At 40.4% G+C, this 19,832-nt stretch overlaps 1 protein-coding gene and 1 long non-coding RNA gene across 2 annotated transcripts in view; one reads left to right on the plus strand and one right to left on the minus strand.

The window, feature by feature from the left end:
• The window catches only part of LOC122879463 (rho guanine nucleotide exchange factor 17-like), a 69,811-nt gene that overhangs the window by 26,911 nt on the left and 23,068 nt on the right, over window positions 1-19,832 (plus strand). The gene's annotated exons all lie outside the window — the stretch shown is intronic.
• LOC122879466 lies at window positions 1,235-17,788 on the minus strand. The gene is made up of 3 exons (XR_006378711.1): window positions 16,728-17,788; window positions 6,613-6,746; window positions 1,235-4,644 (listed from the first exon to the last, which is right to left on the minus strand). It is a non-coding gene; the product is annotated as an uncharacterized LOC122879466 (long non-coding RNA).

Here is a 19,832-nt window from a genome sequence, read left to right on the forward strand (position 1 = left end):
TGGTCCAGACTGAAATATCTCAACATCTATTCCATGAATTGGTACAGCATTTTGTACAGACATTCATGGCTTCCAGATGTTGTGTCCTGATAATTTTAGATATCCCCTGATATCTAAAATTCGCCTCTCGCAGATCAGAATCAGAATCAGAATCAGAAATACTTTATTGATCCCCGAAGGGAAACTCTTTGTTACAGTAGCTTGCCTTTACGTCAGTGCACACAGGAGAAAGTACTAGCAAAAAATATAATACACTATAAAACACTATAAAAACAGGTTAGAAAATAAATTAAGTACCAGGTGGGTATAAGTATAAGATAAAATAAGTGTGAAGTACCAAGTGGGTTTACCGGTTGATGATGAAAAAACAGTATAATAATACAATGTAATAAAATAAGTAATAAGCAGTGGTGCATGTACTGTCGTGTGTAGCTTATTGAGATTAAGATATTGCACAGCAGTAATGGAGGTATATAATATCAATGTCAATAAATAGGAAAAACTAACATGGGAAAACTAAATATTGCACGGGAGTAGTACACAGATGGCAGGACGTGAGGCTGGAGAAACATGTCTCTGACTCCCGGACCATCAGCACCGATTCCCCTCAGAGGCTGCGTTCTTTCCCCTCTGCTCTTCTCCCTGTACACCAACAGCTGTACCTCCAGTCATCATTCTGTCAAGCTCCTGAATGTGCAGATGACACCACTCTCATTGGGCTCATCTCTGGTGGGCAAGATTCTCCCTACAGGTGGGAGATTGACCATCTGGTGACTTGTTGGAGTCAGAACAACCTGGAGCTCAACGCTCTTAAGACAGTGGAGATGGTTCTGGATTACACGAAGAACCCAGCACCACCCGCCCCCTTCAACCTGTGTGACTTCCCTGTCGACACTATGGAGTCCTTCCACTTCCTGGGCACCATCATCACTCAGGACCTCAAGTGGGACCTGAACATCAGCAGGAGGCTGTGGTCCATGTTATTCTTTAAATAACAGTCATATTGTACATATTCTTTAATATTTTCTTATAGTAATTATTTATATTCATTAATATCTTATTATCAATTTAATATTTATGATTTTTGACCTGCAGTACTTGCTTTATATTTCTTATGTTTCTACTATATTTATTGTTTTGCACCAAATTCCAAAGCAAATTCCTCGTATATGTAAACCTACTTGGCAATAAAGCTGATTCTGATTCGCCATTTGTAGTTTTGAGTGAAATATGTTGACACCTGTTGCCATAAAATTTGGTTCACACATTCATGTTCCCCTCAGGATGAACTGTAATCACTTTGGTGATCCTCTGACTTTTCATTTAGTACCATCATCAGGTCTGAATGAAACTTTTTCCAATACTGTGGTTAATAATACCTGAAGAAGAACAATGACTTTCTCATCAGCCTCAGCTGTACTTTGTTTAGTGCTAATTAGTAAATGTTCGCATGCTAACACGCCAAACTAAAACCATGAACATGCCAAACATTACACCTGCTAAACATCAGCATGTCAGCTTTGTCATTGTGAGCATGTTAGCATGCTTATGTTAGCATTTGGCTCAAAGAACCGCTGTGCCTAAGTACAGCCTAACAGAGCCACTAGCGTGGCTGTAGACTCTTAATCTTGTTTATATACAAAACAGAGCTGACTCTTTATAAGCTCTTGGCTTTGGAAAAGAGACTCTGGCTAAGGATAAGAAAGTTACATGTATCATAATAACCTACATTTGGAAACCTTATTGGGCATCTTTTGCTGCTGCATTAATCACTTGACCTTACATACCTGACAATAAACTTTTTTACGGGTATCTATTTCTGGCCTGCCTGTCATATGTAATAGTGGTTCACAGCCAGTTATCCAGTTGGGCCTCCATGATGGTGCCAGATGTTGTTGCTAGGAGATTCGTGACGCAGCTGCAAAGCCTCTGTAGTGTGACGCCGCAGGGTAAATGTTTGTGTGTGTGTAGGTGCTAATCATGAGGTGCTCTGTGCTGCTTGGTTTTTTCTTTCTCATTCATGCTTTCTCTTCCATTCAGATGTTTCTGTGGCAACCAGTGTTACATAGCAACTGACTGGCCAATAACAAGAGCTTGATCTTGATGCTTTTCTCTTGCTCCATCTCTCTGTCTCCGCAACTCACCTGCCTTCCTGTCCACACTGAACCAGTCTCAAAAGAGTTGCTCTGCAGCCCTCTCATTAGACTGTCAGGTGTCACTGACTCTTAAAGCCCTTGCAGAGGGAAAAGTGACAACTGCAGCAGTTGACCCTGCACAGGTCTCTTCAGAATCACACAGCTGCAAGAATAGGGTTGTGCTAAGTAGAAAAGGTCTGACATGGTCAAACGCCTGTAGCAGCAACAGAAAGGTGAAAATCTGTGCTGGTTGACTTGGGCGGTGACTGCCTGCCCTCTCTGCTGCCACTGCCTCGGGGCTGTGTAACAAAGCTACCACCAGGCTTTCATTGACCTGAAAAGAAGCAACAACTTCTATCCAGATGCCCAATAAGGCTCTGGCGTTTTTAGAGGAGCAGGTTTATGCAAGGATTGAGTTCCTGAACTGAATCTGTGTGAGCTCCCTCAATCACTACACTCTGTATTCACTTTCACTTTCACACAGCACGAGTGAAGCTGCTCAGTGGGCAGCTGCTGTACCACAGAGCCTCCAGGTGTGTAAGTGTGCGACAGTGTGAGTGTGAAGCAGAGATTTGCTGCGTGAGGCCCTGTTCAGACAAAGAATAAGACCCACTGATAACGCTAGACGAGCCATGAGAGGGTGAGACAGAGCGAGTTAGGAATGAAGAAGTCGGTGAGAATATGGAGGGGTTTCCCAGATCTCTTCAGTCAGTGTGAAAACATGTGCATCTATCCTGTCCAGGTGCTCCAGAAGAACAAATATGATATAATCTTGTTTGTTTGTTTTTTTTTTCTTCAAGCTTTTGGCTTTTTGTCAAGTACAGATGAATCAAACCAGATCCCTTGTAACTCATTGGTTGCCTGTTGCAGTTGGGCAGGTGATCCATACTCCATCTTCATAAAACTATTTTCAACTTTTTCACTTCATGCTCTGTGACAAAAGTAAAAAAAAAAAAAAAAAACACCCCTCCTGGCTGCAACAGGTAAGAAAAGTTACAAAGAGTAACTTCACCCACGTTGATTATCCTGCTTTGCACTGCCAACTTGTGGTGACAACATGCTTTTTTTCACAACCTGTGCAGCTGTGATGTAGCGTGGCACTAAAGTACAAGGCTACATCATAGTGTGATCACGAGTACAACAGATCACAACTGATCACACCCAGCTGTGATGTTGGGTGTTTTCAGAAGTTCAACAGATTTTTTAACCCATAAAGACCAGTGCAGCCATGTTTTTCCTCCTTCCAAAATAGTGTGAAGTTACTCTTTAAGAGTTACATTCCTCACTGAAATACATGGAGTTTGGGATTTTTAACATTCTGAGAGTGGTCTGAGTCCCTGGATTAAACCCTGATAAAGCAACATCTCTCTCCTTCTGCTAGACCTTATTCTCTGTGTTTCGTTACCTTTTCTCCACCCTGTTACACCCTCTCATGAGATCAGCCTTTGTTTTGATGCATTGTTGTCACTCCTCTGTTAGTGTGTGTGTGTGTGTGTTGTTCTCTGACCATTCATTGTATGAGTTCAGACTGGCTTTTTTGCTGCCTGTGGTGCACAGACACAGTACAGAAATTCCCCGGTGTCCCAGTGTTTGTGGCGTTTTGAGCATTTTCATTATTGTAAATCTACTCAAAGCTGCTCTATATTCTCTGACATAGTTTTCCTGGAAAGGTTTAGCTCCATTCAATCCTTTTTGAAAAGCCCGGCATATGTTTTGATTACCTAAAGCTGTAATAAGACACTTCATTTATTGTAGCTTTACTAGCCAACCAACCTATACACACACACACACACACACACACACACATACACACATACACACATGCAAGGAATTTAGGCTGTGAGGGGTCAGGAATGTAGAGGAAAGCAGGATAAAGAGGGGACATGGAGAGAAAGAGGAACAAGGGGGAGGAAGAAGGACTGAAAAGGGGGAGAAAGAAAGTGAAAAGTAAAGTATGAAGTGGAAAAGAGAGAGATTGGTTTAATACACAGTATAGTGTTTAGTCTTGGCTAAACTGTAGTATTATAACAGTCCAATCTGCTGGGAACGATGCTGACTAACTGTCTGCTAAGTGCACTCTGAAATTTCACAAAGCCTTGCAGTCTGGATTAAAAAAAATAACACTGTTGACTGAAAAACTGATAGGGTCTGGTGATGGAGGCAGTGCAAGAGAGATGGGAGGATTTCTAGAAATTATCAGAAAGAGAAAAAAAGATGGCAGAGGGTGGCAGAAAGGACATACTGGGCGGGAGAGATGGAGACACAGAGAAGGTATTTCCGGAGTGGTGTTGGGGTTAAGACTAGTCTCTGTGGCTGATGGCTATCTCTGGATCCCAGTGCATTGTGGGATAGGTTGCTGGACAGGAAGTGGATGAGATGTCAGCTTGGCTGCGGTAGGGCTGGAAATGGAGAACATAGATGTAGAGTCCGTCGAAGGCTCCTCCTGGTGTGTCCCTGTAATGCTGTCTGGTTGGATTCGGATATCTCCTGTAGGATGCTGATAAAGTTCCTGTGAAGATGAAAAGTGCACTTAACTTACTGTAGTATGCAGTTTCATGGAAAGCAGTTGTCTTGGAAATACCTTAAAGTTTGTGGGTATTAATTTATAAAAGGCTTAAATTGTCTTAAAAATGAAATTTTATTACAAAAAAAAAGAATAATTTAAATTGAAAGCACTTGAATCCACATTGTGAGAGTGATGTTGTGATCCATACTTGATACACTGATTTCTTGAAAAGATCAGATGTGTAATAAATGAGCACTCACTCCAAAGCATTACAATTTTGTGGCCATCAAGCAATGCCTTTAAAGTCAGTGAAAAGTCGTTAAACATCCCAGTGACTGCAGGAACTCTGATTCAAGTTGTGCGGTTACAGATCTTTGCATGACATTGATTGTTTTACTCCATTCCACTCTTCAAATCAAATATGTGTTCATTTAGTCATAGATTGTGTAAAAAGGAATATTTTCAATACTTTTTGACTGGTAATTTCATGATTATGGGTTTTAATTGCTGTAGAACTTTCCAGCAGGTGTCACTATTTGTTTTGCGTTTGTATTTTACAAGTGATAGATGTTATTATTATGTTCTGGGGTATTTGAAGAAATAAGTGTGTATATTTACCATCTTATTCTTAATGCAGGCACATTTATGTTATATTTCACATATGTTCTAATCTTACTAGGTTACAGATATGTTTAATTATCGTTCCTAGTCACCAGATTGTGTATCTGTATATGCAAAGTTAGTCAGTGCACAAGCGCCACCTAGGTTCATTTTCATTCTGTTGTTGATCAGGACTGGTACGCTTGCCGGTGAGTGTCTGTAAACTGGCATTGCTAGTAATTCAGATTAAGAATTAATATCTCATGATTGTGTAATTTCATCAGTTAATTCTGATGTTTGTTTTTGTGTTTTCATTGCAGGTTTACAACCTAGCAACCTAATTGATTAGTTAATTGACGAGCTAAAACGTTACATATAACTAGCTTGTGGATGATTATTGTGTATGTGTACACAATAAAAACTCAAAAAGTGGCTCGAGTTGCGTCCGCTGTGCTTGTCCTGAAACCCTTCCAGTGGGGAGTTTATTGAGCTATAGCAGGTAGCTTAGTAAAAAACTGGACAATCGCATCTCTGAGTCTTGGAGTTTCTCCTCATCAGTTTTGTTTGTTGCTTCATAGATATATCAGATCATCTCAGGTGTCTTCACGTGTGTGTATCCATGTGTGTCAGTGCGGAGGGATATTCTTCTTGGGTGCCTCCAATATGTGTGTGTGTGTGTGTGTGTGGGTGCGTGCGTGTGTGTGTTTGTGCACGTGTCTATTAGCCTAAGCACCAATCGTGTCCTTGCCTCAGCCTCACCTCTCAGGGACAAAGACTCTTTTCACGGCACACGTATCTCTCTCTCTCTCTTTCTGTCTCTCTCTCTCACACACACACACAAATCGACACCATCCCATAAGGGCGTATTTGGAGAGCAAGTAGGTCTGGTTACCTGTGTGTTCGCGCTCTCTCTCTCTCTCTCTCTCTCTCTCTCTCTCTCTCTCTCTCTCTCTCTCTCTCTCTCTCTCTCTCTCTCTCTCTCTCACATGTTACATGTTACAGTTTCGTAAACAATCACAGCTCTATTAGATGCCCTTTGTTGTTTACTTTGCTTAATAAAGTCTTTATGACTGGCGCTTCTGACCAGAAGACATTTGGGAAATAACTAAAACCAAGTATGACATAAGTCATTAAGTTATTTTATGTAGTGATTTATCATTTGTCTGTAAAATAAATATTTTCTGAATTTATCCTAGTATACAGGAGACATTACATGGCCTCTGAATGAATCCCTTAATGCCCTATCTAGAAATGTTTAACTGTGACCCTGTGGCAGGAAGAAAAAAAGTTATACTCTGTAATGATTTTTCAGTATGACTACTGCCCCCTTGTGGATACTGTTTATGTATGTGTGTGAGTAAATGGACTCACTATGAAGAGACAGAGCTTTATCCTGACCTCCCATGTTGTAGGTAGCAGTGGGACTCCTCTTTTTCCTGGAATCATCTGTCATTATCCGGTTATCCAGCACTGACATGAGAAGCTAACAGAGCTCCACACACCTGCTGCACACAAACACACACACACACACTTTTGTTTCACTATCTCAGTGGAGGACAGTCATTGACATAATGCTTTCCCTAGCCCCTTACCTTAACCTTAACCTAATTCTAACCTGTACCCTAAAACCACGTCTTAACCCTCAAAAAGCAGTCTCTAATTGTGGTCCCCAAGGTGACACAGGTCCCCATGGGTTAGTGTGTGTTCAAGTCAAAGTCCCCACTGGGATATAAGAACATGAAACACACACACACACAAACACAAACACACCTGAATGACACGTGATGTTAGTGCATAAATCATGTTTCATTCAGTCCTACTTTTACCTGTAACCGTATGAAGGTTGTTGTGATAAGCGGCAGATGGATAACTGGACAAACACACACACACACACACACACACACACACACACACACACACACACACACACACACACAGATGGTACAAGCTGTATACATGCACAGGTGTGTGATGGGAAATCTGTTTTGATCTGTTTGGGCAGTCATGCGTCCACCTCTCCTAAGGTTACTCTTTCTTTCTCTCTCTCTCACACACACGCACACCTGTGGACCAGTGGGTATGCTGACAGGTGTCATCTGTCCTCCTACATGTTTATCTATAGACTCCCTCCAGACTGACTCAGTTTTTGTGGGGCGATATTGGCTCAGAGGCAGGGATACAGATGTCACATCAGCATTTAGCAGCACTTAGTAACACTCATTGACACAGACAGGCGGGGCAGCTGAGCAAGGATTAAACCACACACACATTTCTTTGCAGGGTGGGGAGGAAATACAAGGTTGAATCAGGGGTGCAAATTCAGCCCACACATGATCTGACACATATGCGTATCTGGTGGTATATCTATGGTGTTCTGGTGTGTTTATTTATAAATGCTGTTGAATGTGTTGACACATGAATAGAGAACCATTAGACTCAGTAGAAATTTTAATTTAGCTTTTTTGTTTTTGATGATTGATGGTAATAATCAGGCCACAGATTTTATTTTTCTGGTGGATCTGTAGATCATAATCATTGTTGTGTTCGATTCACTCCCTGTTTTATCATAATTTATTGTCTCTGCCAGACTGAATTGGAAAATAATAAACACACTAAATAATTCCTAGAAAAGGAGGCAGGGATCATCTGATGGCCATGTAGTTAAGAGTCTGTGTGGAGGGGGTATGTGTGTGTGTGTGTGTGTGTGTGTGTGTGTGTGTGTGTGTGTGTGTGTGTGTGAATGCAGACCAATTTGACCAAGACAATTTGGGTTGGTCAGCCATGAGCTGCTAACTCATTCAGGGAGTACACACACTGTCCTGATCCTGTAAATACTCACTACCGCACCAAATGTGTATTAATCCGTGACTGAAAATAGTCCCCTACAAATACACAATTTACATCTGTTTGAGCAGCGACTGCTAAAAACTGCAGTGCCGGCTGTTTTAGGAAATTTGTTAACCTTTTTAAAAACTGAAATTATAGTTACATATTTAAGCCTTCAGTAGGAACACATGGGCTTGGGGTTGCGTGGCACAGACATGGTAGGTAAGTCAGCAAGTATTGAGAGACGGACTAATGTGCGGCTGGTTTTGGCTTTTTAATGGGATTTGTTGACTATAAGAAGAATACCGAATAATGCCAGCCTTATATTTTAATGCAGACATGGTTGCCTTGATGCTTGTAAGAGTACAAGTTAAGTAGAAGGTCTTGACTTCACAGTAGCCACCTCACTTGAAATATTAATACATCAGACTGAATGTTTGGGAGGGAATGAAAAAGAAGAGTTAGAAATGTTAGCATGAATGTGTGTGGGTTGAGTAAAGGAATGAAAATAGAAACATGGAGATGCAGATATAAAGGAATAAGGAAACATCTCCCTGTTTATTCTTTACAGAGCTTCAAAACATCAAACCTCAGAGGAAACTTATTAGTTTGATTTTTGAGTTATTGCTTACTATGGCATTAAGGTGCCCTTTATTTGGTGTTAAAGGCGGTTTGTTGCTAAAGAAATAGAAACCTTCATGTAAAAAAGGAAATAGATGTATGGCCCAGAGACCCGAGTATATGTATTAAACGTTTCTGTGCTCCAACTCCGAACACGCCTGAGAGATTGTCATCTCTGATCTTTGTCACCAGACCTTCAAAACCATCTATTGTTTCTATGGCAACAAGGATTAAAGGGCAATTTCCTGCCACAAGCTTGACCTTTAAATGTCCTTTTGTGACCTTTTTCTGTTGTCACCATCTGATCTCTGTTGGAGAGAAAGAGCCTAAAGTCTGTTTGGGTTTATTGCTGGTTGAAGAAGACAAAAGCCCCGTCATGCCATGCTTAACTTGAATGTGAAAAAATTCAGCGCATTTCAGGGAAGGACTAAACTGAATGCGGTGAATCAGTTTATTCTATTACATTACGTTCTCAGTGTTTATTGTTATCTTAGTCAAACTATAAAAGTGTGCAGAAGTGCTCTGGTTGACACTAAATCACTTGAAGCTTGTTATTTGTATTAATATTGCATGGTGCACTTTATTTTTAAATCTACTGTTGCTTCTCTCACTTTACTTGCAAGCAGTTCAGCTCAAACCCACATGCCGTGCCATCTACTTATGTAACTTTTTCATTAAAACTGCATTTTAGATTTATGCACTCATGAAAGGTCTCAGGCAATGTGTGCCATCCGGCTCATGTACGCACACTCACATACACACGCACACAATCTCTTTTAGCCTTTTGTCAAAATTGCAGTTTTGGCGTCTTTATGCTCTGGTCACATATCTAGATTTTTTTCCTTTTTTTCTATGTGTGTGTGTTTCCGTGAGCGTCCCTATGTGCGTTACAAAAGGGTGTCCGCTTGCTGGCTACGTGTTAATGTCGGTGCATGTACTTTATGAATTGTTAAAGGGTTGTACTGACGGTTATGCATGTTTTAGACCATTAACTTTATGTGGTAGTGCAGTTGCTGATAGGAACTCTTTGGAAAACTGCCCCAAATAGTGTGTGCAAGGACGATGGAAGATGGTCCTTATTGCAACTGCAATTTGTTTAAAAATGTATGAAGGCACGAAAACCGAAAATTCTCACATAAAGCCAGAACTGAAATAATGGCCAATAAAAATTGGGCCTGAGGAGGAAAAAACTAAATTATCAGTACCTGTACTTCAGTATAATAACTGCCATGGAAATTCAGCATAATCTGAATTTGCTGTGCTTTCTCAATATTAAGTTACTTTTCAACTCAACCTTTCCTGAAGTTTTTCACTATAAAAGTCGTCCATTGAAGGGGAAATACCCAACTGGTAGGGTTTACAGCAAAAATAGCAACTACAGTGGAACACAGGACGACTTCTTTCTAAATTATGATTAAAATACATACTTATAAAACAGGGTATATTAGAAGTTATTAAGTCTCTAATTACAGCCTGTCTCAAATAAATGCCCTGGCACCTATTTCAGAATTTCTAGCTTCTCCAATGTGAGTGAATTGAATATTTTTGGGTAGGTGGTTTTTGATTTAATGGCCATTTTTCATTATATTCTCATATATAGTAGACTTCCATCAATTTAGCGTGGCATTTCCATAAAGTTGAGGGACTCACAAGAGACAGATTTTTAAAAATGGCAAAAATGGTTTTAATGGTAAAAATCGAAGTAACAGAGGCTGAGATATCCTGACTTTTAGTCCCTAGTATCAGTCAAGCTTCAAAAACGCTGGATCCTACAATTCCCGTAATGCAGCTCAACAGTGTCTTTCATTAGACCCTCCATACCTCCTAAATTCCCACTTCTTTCAAACCCCATACCTCCAGTCTGTAATGCAGGGTGCCAAGATAACCTGGTTGACAACATCATCAGGGCTTTTTTTAATTAACTTTGTCAAGCTCCCTCCAGAATCATGTATCACAGTATACAACTGTTATCACAGACTGTGTAGTACACCTCATGATGAGTAAACTGATCATCATGTGTAAATATGGTGGAGTGCCTCTTTAATTGATGAATTAAGAAATAGTCCGATTGATAGATGATGAAAATAAGTTTCAGCCATAAAATGGAAACCAGTAGCAGCCTGGAAGATGGGAAGTCCATCCAAAATATAGGTATGGTCCTTTAAAATTACACCCTTGCTCACTGTTGTCATGGTTATCTGTGGGCTGCTGCCATTCAGTGTGCCTGCATAGAAATAGAATAGACAGAAAGGACATTTTCATTCAAATCTGTATTTTTCAATGGAGCATTTAACTGCGATGAGACGAAGGCAACTTTAGACAGTGTTGTCATCAAATCATTGGTACTGTGTGTGACACTAAAATGCTGTTACCATGGCAGAGGGGTCATTTGAAAGATAGTTAGAGGGAGATGGATGGATGGACAGCTCTGTCATCCTCCCCCTCCTCATCCCTGAATCGATTATTTATCGGGGGATTAGTCGAGTCTGGCTGAGCGGAGCTGAGTGCTGTGAGCGTCTGCCCTGCCTGCTGTCTCTCATTACACACACCCAAAGGGGTGGTGGGGGGGGGGGTTATGACACACACACACACCCACACACAGACGCACACACTTTTTAGCTCTCCTGTGGTCCTCACACACACCGCGACATGCGCTCCGATCTTGCTTACATCACCCATGCAGTAGAAACAGATACACACACGCAGTGACGAGCTACGCTGCTGAGCCTACCTGCCACAGAACAGACGCACACTTTGACACACACTGAAGACACAAGACTGAATTTGTGGATGAGTAGAGAATTTGCAGAAAGGTTGCTTTCTGAAGGGCTCAATTATTTAAAAGCATTTGTTGCAGGAAGAGGAGAGGACAGAAAAAAGGAAGGAACATGTTTATTTTATGTTGTGAATAAGAGCAAAGGTGGTGATTCATTCGATCCTCAGGTGTGTCTTTTGTTTTTTCTGCCATTTTTCTGCGGACATGAAGACCGAGTTTGTGTGAGTAAACAAACAGACAAAACCCTGCAGGTGTTTTCTGGTTGTTTCGTGTGTGTGTCTATGTGCCAAACTGAGCGTGCGCTCGGGCACACGGACCGTTCCGTATGCTGCAGATGGTCCGAACCCTAGCCCAGTTCAGCATCGCTCTGGAGGAGATGAATGAGAATGGAGAGAATACAGGAGATGAAGGAGGTGGAGGAGAGAGAGATGGAGGAGGTGAAGAAGTGGTGGACAGAGATGCTGCGGATCAGTTCAGAAACAACAACAGGAATGGGAACTCCAGCGGGAATTTGAATGGAAATGGACTTTGTGCTGGAAGCCCCAACGGAGAGGTAGACTAGTGTTGTTGTTTGTTTGTTTGTTTGTGTGTGTGTGTGTGTGTGTGTGTGTGGTCCCTGTCTTGCACCTTCGCTGCGTATCTAGGACATTATCACCTGCCTGTCCAAGTCAATTTAGATTTCACTCCATTCAGCCTCCTCTTCCGATTAAATCTACTTTTCCTCTCTTGCTCTTCTTCTTCCACTTTGACTGCTGTAGATCCTGCTGTTCTTTGAATTCTCTTTTATTTCCTTCGTTATTATAGCTCATTCCTTGTTTTAATGAATGTCTTTCTTGAATAATGTCTCTGTCTTCAGATCCTCCTCTCTCTGTCTCTCTCATGCCTGTCTATAATTTTATTAGAGCTGAGTGAATCACACAATTAGCTCCAACTCTCACAAACACTCTCTGTAACCTCACTGTCTGTCCATGTCTCCTGTCCTGAATCTGCAGTGTTTTGATGATCTTTTCATACAGTATCTTTGGTAGTTTTTAAGTGCAATTTAATTTATTCTAGTGTGTCTCTAGTAGCCTTTTCCTTTTTGTGTGTTAGTCGTATACCTCATGCTTGAGTTATGTATACTTGAGTGGGAGCAGAATCACCAAACACGCTTTCGGATTACATCCATGCATGTGGACATGTAGACATAATGCAGCCGCTGTAGTTCTGCTAATCTTAACACCCAGCCTGTTAATCCACACCAAGCATTGAAGTGTATTTGTATGTGGAAGGTAAATCTATGTAAGAGCAGAGCTAAATGTTCTCTTCTGCTCAAGTCATTACAGAAAGTGTTTTTTTGTTTAGGAAACAGTCCCCCCCCGACACATTATAGCTAACCATTCACCACAGAAACAACACTTTCTTAGGTCTTTCATTATGACGCTTTCGACCCTCAGTTTGTTTTCTCAAAATCCTTAAAATAATTGTAGGACCCCAGCTGATCACTATTTTCATTACTGATTAATCTCTGGTTAAATTAATCTTTTTGTCAATCTAAAATGTCAAAAAATAATTAAAAAATGAAGTCAAATGTTGACATACTCAAGTCTCTTGTTTTGTAGACCAACTGTCCAAAGATATTTAGTTTAATATCATAAAATAGTAAGAAAACTAGCAAATATTCACATGAGAAAACCCAAAATCTATGGAATTTTTGCTAAAAAACAACTTAAATGATTAACTTATTATCAAAATAGTTGCCAATTAATTTGGTTTCAAACAATAAATCAATTAATCGACGAATTGTTTCAGCTCTGATTGTATGTAATGCAGTATAAATACAAAATACTCTTTCTTTTGCTAAAACCATTTGTAGTATTGATAAGAAAATATTGAAGTAAAGGACTAATTACACACCTTAACAATGATTATTTTATTAACTGATTGTGTGGATGTGAGGTGAGACCAATGTGAAGAACTATAGAAAGGAAAGAGTACAATAAGTTTGGAGAGGGAAGGAATGGATGATGGAGGAGTTGGGAGGTAGATCAATAGTGCGTGCATGCGTTTCTGAAAGAGAGAGAAAACTATTGATCACTATAGAGTAGGTCAGAGCAGTCTGTAGCCTACAAATGACAATTAGGGAGTACATAGACACACACACACACACGTGCTGTTGCTTACATCTGCATGCCAGGATTACATAAGCCTGGTGAGAGGCAGAAGCTTGAAGAAGTGAAGGATGAGACTCCTTTATTTTTACTTTTCTGCCACTTTGAAACATGAATAAGATGTGGAAATCAATCTCAGTGTTTTACAGAGGTGTATGGGTGAATAGAGGAAGAGTTAGGGGATGAGGATGCTTTCTCTTTGGGCTAAGAAGCTGCCTGTTGCTGCTTTCGCCAGGCTGTTGCCAGGGGATACAGTCGTCGGAGAGGGGAGGGACGGAGGGGATGAAGGTGGCAGGGGTGGAGATGTGTGACGACAGCGATGAGAGGAAAAAGCTGTGGTTCTGCCGCTGATGCTTTTAATGAAATAACTTCAGTTCAGACCTCAAACTGTAAGGGTTTTGGGGGACTAAAGCCCGCATTTTGATATTGAAGTTGCCTATCTGTTGTGCTGATGCTGAACATCAGATCACAGCAAACAACAGATTCAGTATTTTCTTCCGCAGTATGTTCCGGCCAAGAAAAAGTTCAGCACATAATCCCCCATAAAAGGGCGACTTGTCGTTTTTACACGGATCAAACAAACGAGAAATAACATGTTAATTAGGGAGATGGTAGGCAGATTTAGTTACCTTTGGACAGAGCCAGGATAGCCGTTTACCCCTATTTTCAGTGTTTATCCTAAGCTAAGCTAACCGGCTGCTACATATTTAGCATACAGAGAGTGGTATCGATCTCCTCATCTAACTCTCGGCAAGAAAGTGAATAAGAGTTTTTCCCAAGATGACGAACAATTCCTTTATTGACTTAGTTAAAGAAGCTGCCAATATCAGTTAAGACTGTATACCTGGAAGTCTGTACAACAATGTAGAAAGCAATCAGTAAGTACATACCAGCTACACAATCCTTGGTATTAGTAATACTATTTTGATAATAAAAAAATAACACAATTTTCAGGACGTGCAGGACATGGGAAAACAGTGAACATGTTATAAAAAAAATTACAATTTCAGTCCCAGATGTGCACCAAAAACTCAACATTTCACTTCACACCCAACTCACACAAGTGATTTTGATTATTTTGGCGATTTGAGCTCTTTTAAAGGATTGTGTGGGCATGTACAGACTGTTTCACTGACATCTCACTCTTCTATCAGCTTTGTTGCACCTGTTAAGGCGGGGCAAAATACATTCTTAGTAGTCCATTGACCTCATACAACTCCCACCACAGCTCCGCCCACCTTCAACCTGAGCAGAAGTCTAATCAGCCAGACATTGAAAACACCTGTGTGGGTGTGCAGGGCCATGTTCAGACATTCTGCTACGAAATAAATAATCAGGACCAAAACATAAACTTGTTGGCAACATATCATTATTTGAGAAGCTGTATGCTCCTGAGCACAAAGTGAGCTACAGCTGCAGCTGCAGTCTTTACAGCTGTTCCAGTGTTTTTGTTGGTGTCTAAGGTCACAGAGACAGAGTGACCTTGCAAAATATTTAATGGCACAAAAGTGAACACAGCTGCGTTAAGAATAACTGGGAACTTCAATCATTTGTTGGCAAAATGCCACTTTTTACTGAATTGTCTGTACAAAAGGAGGTACTGGATGAAAAACTGAAGTTTTTTCCCCATCCAGTAATGAATACATAAAATTCTACAATTGAACAGCTTGCATGGAATTCAGTAAAAAATAAAAAAAATAAAAACATTGATTTCTTTTGCTTTTGTCTGGTTGTCCTGCTGTAGAACTGTAGAGAGTTGTGGTAACAGCAGTAGTAGCAGTGCCATGTGACAGTGTACAGAGCAACATACACTCACAACAGTGCTAAGAGAGACAGAAATACAGCACATATTGATAAACGTTGTGACCTTTTGCTACGTGAAGCCACACCTCTAAAATGAGTCAAACAGAATGACATTAGACAAAGCTGCCTGTGCTCTGACTCTGGTGTATGTTGTCTTTACTGTTATGCTGTAATGTTTGGCTGCAGTTGTGAGGAATATTTTACTTTATGGACCCCCAGTGATGACACCAGAGCTCGCAGAGGGACACATGAGAACATGCTGTACTCCTCTCTCACTCACACGCACACACACACACACGCAGACATTTCTCTTTCGCACACACTTTCCTCTCAGATCCCCTCCAGTGGTAATAAGTGGCGGGCTGAATCCTGTGAGCCATCTATCCTGCTTGGGACTGTGCCACAGGCCACAACCCTGACTACAAAGTGAACTTAATGTTTGAGATGGTGAAAGCGTCTGGGAGAAAAGAATAATCATGCACTTACCAGACACTTAACATATTATGGCATACTTGTGCTCTTTGTGTGACTCTGTGAACTCAAATGAACAGGCCGTGATGTACAGACCTATCCCTCCAAACAGATCTTAGCTTGGCTGTTTTGGGCTGATTAAATTACACAAACACATTCTTGCTCTTTAGGCCACATCATTCCTGAGATCTGGGTTGTTAAATGGATCAAAGTTATCTGATTACAAATAATTTGACGCTGTTATCTCAAGATTTCAGCTCTGAAAAAAAGGTGAGTCATTTTAATTTAGGAGATACTACATGAGACACAAGTATTCTTTTTTAAAATAATTTTAAAATAATAGTTATAATGGTGCTCGATTACAAAGATCTTTAACTAACAGCATTATGTAGTAATCCAAAATGAACTGAATTTATACAAGCAAGAGTCATACTGTACCAAAACCAGTTACATAATCAGTAGGAGTGGATGACATGGTAGATTAAAATTCTTGAATTATGTCAGCAGATGATCATTAAGCTTTAAGTGCGGTTTTAGCTGTTTCTCTAACACTTCAGCGAAGTACATGTTTTTTTATTATACGTAAGCAAACCAAACAGACAGAAATTCTTTCCCTCGTCCTCCCATCCCCCCTTTCCCGCTTCTCACCATTTCCTGCAAATGACGACATTTACCAAAGATTGTTTACAATTAAAGCAGAGCAGAACTGTATCAGGACTGGACCAGGTGCAGCATAAACTGCTGTTGGTGCAGCAACATCTGTCTGATACATTCAGACCACCATCTGAACACGTTAAATACATTACATTACAATACATTAAGGCAACAGCAACATGTACCTGTCGGGCTTTGTCCATGGTGAGATGACATCAGCGATGGAAGCACTTGTCTTTTGCTTCCCTGAGACAGAACTAAGGTATGGTTGCAGTGAGGGGATAACGTCCGGTCCCTCTGCCCTGGTCCTACATGTTTTTCTGCTGATTGACCCCCACTGATGTGGAGGGTGATTGGATGCAGACGCCCTTTCAATCCTGAAGCAGCATTGTGTTCCTCTGTCAATAAAGAAGCCCTCCTCCTGGCAAGGCTAGCCTTACTTAGCCAGTATTCATTGCCCCTGTACTTGATGAGTTTTCAGGTCAGGTCCGGGGCGTCTTAATTTTTTTTTTTTTTTCTTTTCTAGTGGACATTCATGTTGTCAGATGTGACAAACAACCAGAGGCTATGAGTTCTGTGCCTGTTGTGGCTAAAGCCCAAATTATACTCTCTGCATTTGTGGGGCTAGTAGAGTCTGTGACAGACATGCAACAGATGTTGTGTCACGTACAGAATAGACCAAAATAGCAATGCTATAATATGGAAAATCAGGATGACAAAATTAGAGATAAGCACTGGTGTCATTTCTGACATTAATGATGGCTGCATTTCATGTAGCTATGTCAGTGGCTAACTGGGGCACTTAAGTGGACTGTAGCTATCATTAATGTTAGTAGTTACACCTGTGCTTGTGCTCATTAAACTTCTGTTACACCTGTGTCAGCTTTGCTCCCTGCCACGCCCTCTCTCAAGATTTTTTATCCCAAATTATTACTACCTGGCTCTTATGTTTGTAGTTTTGTCCATCAGTTATATCAGCCATGATAACATGGTACTTACTGAAGTAATTGACGAGATCTGGCAACACAGAGACATCGCCAGCAACAACAAAGACGGAGATTAACAGTGAGATTATTACCCAAACTGTCCATTATAAGTATCCATCACAGTTTTCAGACCAACTACAGTACTTACAGTAGTTGTTTGCACATGCAGTTTTCCTGTGCAGTGAGGGATTATTACTGGCATTTCCGGTGCGCTCACTTTTGCACCTGAAATTGTACCTCCAAATAAAGTGGTTTGGATAATCTGGCTAAATTTTTTGGCCTGTTAACAACCAACAGTTTGGCCAGATTACAAACCTGTCTGATCACCTGACAGCTAATTTCTTGCCCCGTCTTGCAAATACCAAATTAAGACTCAAAATGTAACAAAAATTAATTAATTATCTTTTAAGAAAATGAAAATAAATAATGACTAGAGTGGAGAACACTTTACCTTATTTTTTTCTTTTATCCCCCCAACCTCAGCCCCTTGAGCTAGGCAGGGGAGAACAATGAAACAGCAAACAGTGACTCATGCTGTGTCATCATAAGAACCACAGTTACAGTGTGTGACAATTGTTTTATTACACTGGATCCAGTTGAACTTTCTGGTCTTTCCTGTGACCATTCAGCCTCTCAGCTGGGGTTACTATGGTAACCCTGCTAGCAAAATGAAACTAGCATTCCTAGCATTATTTCACCATGTTCTGATGTCTCTGTGTGTGTGTGTGTGTGTGTGTGAGTGTGTAATCTAATAAAGACGACCAGCACAGAACAGAGGAACATTCCTGTCTTGAGGGAAGTTCCCCTCTTGTTTTACCTCATTGTCACACACATACACGTGTTACTCCCCGTCTTCTTGTTGTCGGGTCAAACGACCGGCATCATTATCAACTGAACAGCTCTCTGAGGATCGCAATCATTCCCACGCAGTGCATGCACGCGCATGTTTGTGTGCTTATCTACCTGTATTGTAGTGAAAGCAGTCAATTTCAGACGTTTGTTTTTGTCAGGTTGACACCAAAAATGATTCCAATTAAGAAGTCACGAGAAAGAGAGAGTGGATGTGCATTCGTTAATTTGATCATCGTTAAAGAGGTTTAATTTGAATGAAACATTCATGCAGAGGCAGCTGTGTTCACGATGTCAGGCATTGCTGACAGAAACAGCATCTGTCACTGCCGTTGTGGCCACCAGGGGAATCCTGCTTTTACTACATATACTATGCACTACATGAATACTGCAGCCCCAAGAATAAAAAAGACATTCTTTCTCTCAGCCGTCAGACGGCATGAGCAATAATCTGGCCAACTCTCATTTGAGAGGCAGATGTAAACTCATAGTATTTCTGAGATAGCACTACTGCAGTTCCACATGCATACACTACTGTAACTGTCTCCATTTATGCTCGACAGCATCTTGAACTATTTTTCAAATGATAATTTGTTCTGTCAACAAATTATCATCTGTTGACAGAATTGGGTGATGACTTGATTGTAAGATATAATGCTGAAACGATTAGTCGGTTAATTGATTAGTCAACTAATTGACAGACAGCAAATGAAGTGATAAAAATAATGATTAAACATTTTAAGGCACTCATCAAATAAAAATGTCAAACATTTACTGGTTCTAGTGGGTTGAGTTACTTATTTATCATAATAATTAATTAATTAATAATACAATTATAATTTCTCTATTTTATATACTTGATGTTCAGAAAAACAAGTCATTTGAAGATGTCACCCTCGAGTCCAAATGTGATGGGCATTTTCCATTATTTTCTGACATAATATAAACATTTAATTGATCAATAAAAAGATCATTGACTGTCTTGATTCTCAACAAAGAGGGCCATACATAGTCATATGAAAACAGAAAAACAACATGACAACTTTTACAAGCCAGGAGAGTCAATGAAGTCCATTGAAGACCTTTCAATAAAGTTCATTTTAAAGTTCAAATTAAATCCAATTCATCTAAAATAGTGAAAGTCTTCTCAGCATTCTTGCTGTTCGCGTCTTTAATTTTGATGCAATACAGTTGGAGTTTGCCAACAAAAGGATGAAAGCTGGGTTTGAAGCCAGTCCATTCAGAATCTCAGATGTGAAATTTACTCAGAAAGATCAGCAAGTGAATTATGATTTCCTTTTGATAAAAGTCTCGTAAAATAACACTTGAGAAACTGGGATTCAGATTCAGTGTCTTGCTCCTGCTTGCTGTATCAGGGGACTGAATCGAGATGTATTTTGAATAGATGAGCGTCCCCATTTGGAGGGTAATTGGGGAGTATGAATGGATGATTAC

The sequence above is a fragment of the Siniperca chuatsi genome, linkage group LG7 (assembly GCF_020085105.1).
Source record: "Siniperca chuatsi isolate FFG_IHB_CAS linkage group LG7, ASM2008510v1, whole genome shotgun sequence".
In the NCBI taxonomy this organism is placed as follows: domain Eukaryota; kingdom Metazoa; phylum Chordata; class Actinopteri; order Centrarchiformes; family Sinipercidae; genus Siniperca; species Siniperca chuatsi.